Here is a 5,000-nt window from a genome sequence, read left to right as displayed (position 1 = left end):
TGAAGTACGTGGTTGGCGGTCTCCACGGCCTGGCACCCCGCGCGGCATCTGGTGTCCGCCTCCCGCCCGCGACTGCGCCGTGCCTTCGTAGGGAAGGCGTTGATGCGGGCGCGGAGGGCGTCGATGTATTCACGCCCAGATAGCAGGCGACTGGTGTCGGCGACCCACTGATGTTGGCCACTGACGGCGGCAGAAGATGACAGTGCCGCACCGTCAATGGCGATGTGTAGGCGCGCCGCCCACATTTCCCCAACCTGCGTTGACGATTTGAGGAGGTGGCCCTCCCACATTAGGTGGCGCTCCAGCACCTCGATCTCACGCTGCACCTCATCCATGCCTGCACCGTCGCAGGCTGGCCCTATCTTCTTCAGCGCCAGGAGACGGGACCGACGGAGGGTCGGACCCATCCATCGGCAAGATGGAATGCCGAGGCCCCCCTGGGCAACAGGAGCGTGGAAGTATCCCAGGGGGGTGTCCGCCGGAAGGCGGAACCATCTCCTGACGGCGGCCCGGATGGTAACGTCGGCCGACTTCAATGCACCCACCCGGGTGCGGCTGAGGGCCAGCCCGTGGTACAGGCCAGGGAGAAGTACATTGGTGAGAGCGTGGAGGCGCTGTTGCGGCTTCAGCGGAGCTCGGGAGATGACGTCAAGCTGCTCCACCAGGTGGCTACGTGGATTGAAGACACAGCGACCCGCCGTGGAAAATTGCAGCCCCAGGTACCGGAAGGTTTCACCCACACGCAGGGCAGGCATGGTGGTATTGCCTGCTGTGAAGGTGACATTGCTGTCCACCTTCACCTTCTTCTCGCGCCCTGACGCGACTAAGGCGAGGGTGAAACACTTCCGGGCGTTGATCTGCAGCCCCAGGTGGGCGAGGGCTGCGGTAGCTGCGTCGATGAGGGACTGCAAGCCCCTCGGGGTCGCTGCAAACAGCAAGACGTCATCTGCAAAGGCCGCAGCGTTGACTCTGCGACCGAGAATCCGAGCTCCGATGTGGGAGGGCAGTTGGCCTAAAACGTAGTCCACCGCAAAGTTGAACAGGAGGGGGGAGAGGGGATCGCCCTGGCGAACGCCCCGTGCTGGCTGCACAGACACGCCCACGCCGGCGCCGTCCGCTATCACTGTCGTGCTGCCCTCGTAGCACCGCTCGACATACTCGACAAAGCAATCCGGCAGGCCATGCGCCTTCAGCACGGGCCGAAGGGCAGCATGATCTACCGAATCGAAAGCCTTAGATACGTCGATCGATGCCACAAAGACAGAGCGGCAGGAGCGAACTGCGTCGGTGAGAGCAGTGTCCAAGATGAAGGTATTTTCCAACATCCCATCCCGAGGGATGAATGCCCGCTGACGTTCGTCCACAGCACATGCGCGCATCAGGCGTGACGCGAGAACCTTGTGAAAGGTCCGCGCCAACACCGAGCAGACCGTAATGGGGCGAAAGTCAGCGGGGGATGTTGGTGCAGCCGTTTTCGGGAGAAGGGACGTTCGCGCGCGAAGCAGGCGTTCCGGAAGGGCGCGGGCCAGAAGGAAGAGATTCATCACTTTCACCAGGACTTCGTGCGGCAGGCGCCGCAACTCCGCTGGGGTAAGGCCGTCCGGCCCGGCTGCTGATCCCCTGGGCGGCAACGCGGCGGCGACCTCCTCACGTGTGACCGGCCCCCATATGCACTCGAGAGCGACAGGCTCTGAGTGCGGGAGGAGGCGGTCACGAATGAAGCCCGCGGTGGAGATGGGCTTCTTGGTGAAGAGGTCCGCCCAGAAGTCCAGCAGACCAGGGATGGCAGGTGGCGGCTGGAGCAGGGTGCCATCCAAGAGGCCGCGCACGCAACGTGCACGCGACCGTCGGAAGGCATCCTGCGTTCTCGCGTACTCCCAGCGGCGCCGCTTGCGCTTCTGCGTCGGCGGCGCGGCAGGCGGCCGCTTCGATGTTTGGCGCGGCCGCTGTGTCCTGGTGATCGATCTCTCCCCTCTGGACCCGACCGACGCAAGGGCATCCGGGAGCATGCCCAGGATGACATCGGGCGGCGTGCCCCGCCCCAGACCTATGACACGATCCAGGGCAGAGAAACGCTGGGCGGAAGCGGGTAGCCCCGCCAGATGCTCCCAGATGGCGGCGTCAGTCGGCCCCTCCGGCGGCGGCCCGGTGGTGTCGGCCGCGAAGTCCTCGGCTGCGTCGACGGGCGGCGCAGCGGCCTCGCCCGCGTCAGGCAGCGGGCTCGCTGCTCCCCGGCGGGACGCCGGTTCTTCCCCCCGACCGATCTCAAGCGCCTCCATGAATTGGCGGACAAGCTGCTTGTGGGCAGCTTGCCGCCGTCGGCACTTGATTGCCTCGAGCGTTCGGTCGGGGAACATCCTGATGAGCTCTTGATTGACGAAGAAGAACCGGGCGTCCCTCTCAAGGAACAGTTCGGCCTCCGCCTTGGCGAGCGACAGGACTTCTTCCTCCGTCCACCTCGCGCGATGCCTCTCCGTGACGATCTCCGCGTTGGCGGCCGCAAGATGTTGGCGGCGGCGATGGACCCCGAGACCGTTCTTGGTTGTAAAGCTGCGGTGGCACTCACTACAGGTATACATAGCTGCAAAAGTTACAAGATTTTCGGCACGGCCGGTTGGCCGGCTAGGTGCTGGGGGAGTTGGGGTGGCACCTTCAGCGGAAGGGCCACCACTTATTCTCTGCTTACTGCCCCCAACTAAAAAAGGGATAGTGCGAGGGGGGGCTGGTAACCCCCCCAAGCCCCTGGTGCGGTCTTCCACTCTGCGAAATCAGCGGGCCCACGAGAAGGGGAGAAGACCGCAGGAGAGGAGAGGCTAAGAGGGCTAGGCCCATGTACTGCGCATCACTCTCCCTGTAACTATAACCCAAGGAAGGCACCTCGCAGCAGCAGCACGACTACATCAAGACCGCACTTCGAGAAGCCAAGTCCGGATGCAGCCACACCGCCGCCACTTGGCCACCTTAAGAGAGTCGCGTTCCAAGAGAGTCATAGTTACTCCCGCCGTTTACCCGCGCTTGCTTGAATTTCTTCACGTTGACATTCAGAGCACTGGGCAGAAATCACATTGCGTCAACACCCGCTAGGGCCATCGCAATGCTTTGTTTTAATTAGACAGTCGGATTCCCCCAGTCCGTGCCAGTTCTGAGTTGATCGTTGAATGGCGGCCGAAGAGAATCCGCGCACCCGCGCGCCCCCGGAGGAGCACGCTAAGGCGGACGCGGCCTCGCAGCAAGGAAGATCCGTGGGAGGCCAAGGCACGGGACCGAGCTCGGATCCTGCACGCAGGTTGAAGCACCGGGGCGCGAACGCCGCGCAGGCGCGCGCATCCTGCACCGCCGGCCAGCACGAGGCCAACCAACGGCGAGAGCAGACCACGCCCGCGCTAAACGCCCGCACTTACCGGCACCCCTACGGCACTCACCTCGCCCAGGCCCGGCACGTTAGCGCTGACCCACTTCCCGACCAAGCCCGACACGCCCCGATCCTCAGAGCCAATCCTTATCCCGAAGTTACGGATCCAATTTGCCGACTTCCCTTACCTACATTATTCTATCGACTAGAGGCTCTTCACCTTGGAGACCTGCTGCGGATATGGGTACGAACCGGCGCGACACCTCCACGTGGCCCTCTCCCGGATTTTCAAGGTCCGAGGGGAAGATCGGGACACCGCCGCAACTGCGGTGCTCTTCGCGTTCCAAACCCTATCTCCCTGCTAGAGGATTCCAGGGAACTCGAACGCTCATGCAGAAAAGAAAACTCTTCCCCGATCTCCCGACGGCGTCTCCGGGTCCTTTTGGGTTACCCCGACGAGCATCTCTAAAAGAGGGGCCCGACTTGTATCGGTTCCGCTGCCGGGTTCCGGAATAGGAACCGGATTCCCTTTCGCCCAACGGGGGCCAGCACAAAGTGCATCATGCTATGACGGCCCCCATCAACATCGGATTTCTCCTAGGGCTTAGGATCGACTGACTCGTGTGCAACGGCTGTTCACACGAAACCCTTCTCCGCGTCAGCCCTCCAGGGCCTCGCTGGAGTATTTGCTACTACCACCAAGATCTGCACCGACGGCGGCTCCAGGCAGGCTCACGCCCAGACCCTTCTGCGCCCACCGCCGCGACCCTCCTACTCGTCAGGGCTTCGCGGCCGGCCGCAAGGACCGGCCATGACTGCCAGACTGACGGCCGAGTATAGGCACGACGCTTCAGCGCCATCCATTTTCAGGGCTAGTTGCTTCGGCAGGTGAGTTGTTACACACTCCTTAGCGGATTCCGACTTCCATGGCCACCGTCCTGCTGTCTTAAGCAACCAACGCCTTTCATGGTTTCCCATGAGCGTCGATTCGGGCGCCTTAACTCGGCGTTTGGTTCATCCCACAGCGCCAGTTCTGCTTACCAAAAGTGGCCCACTTGGCACTCCGATCCGAGTCGTTTGCTCGCGGCTTCAGCATATCAAGCAAGCCGGAGATCTCACCCATTTAAAGTTTGAGAATAGGTTGAGGTCGTTTCGGCCCCAAGGCCTCTAATCATTCGCTTTACCGGATGAGACTCGTACGAGCACCAGCTATCCTGAGGGAAACTTCGGAGGGAACCAGCTACTAGATGGTTCGATTAGTCTTTCGCCCCTATACCCAGCTCCGACGATCGATTTGCACGTCAGAATCGCTACGGACCTCCATCAGGGTTTCCCCTGACTTCGTCCTGGCCAGGCATAGTTCACCATCTTTCGGGTCCCAACGTGTACGCTCTAGGTGCGCCTCACCTCGCAATGAGGACGAGACGCCCCGGGAGTGCGGAGGCCGCCGCCCCGTGAAGGGCGGGGAAGCCCCATCCTCCCTCGGCCCGCGCAAGGCGAGACCTTCACTTTCATTACGCCTTTAGGTTTCGTACAGCCCAATGACTCGCGCACATGTTAGACTCCTTGGTCCGTGTTTCAAGACGGGTCGTGAAATTGTCCAAAGCTGAAGCGCCGCTGACGGGAGCGATTATTCCGCCCGAGAGCA

The 5,000-nt window shown here is 62.2% G+C and overlaps 1 pseudogene; it reads right to left on the bottom strand.

Annotated features, from left to right (window-relative positions):
• Positions 1-5,000, bottom strand: part of LOC124590718 — a 7,978-nt pseudogene that overhangs the window by 2,118 nt on the left and 860 nt on the right.

The sequence above is a fragment of the Schistocerca americana genome, unplaced genomic scaffold, assembly GCF_021461395.2.
Source record: "Schistocerca americana isolate TAMUIC-IGC-003095 unplaced genomic scaffold, iqSchAmer2.1 HiC_scaffold_77, whole genome shotgun sequence".
NCBI lineage: Eukaryota > Metazoa > Arthropoda > Insecta > Orthoptera > Acrididae > Schistocerca > Schistocerca americana.
The sequence above is the reverse complement of the archived record's forward strand: the minus strand, read 5'-3'. Positions and strand labels throughout refer to the sequence as shown.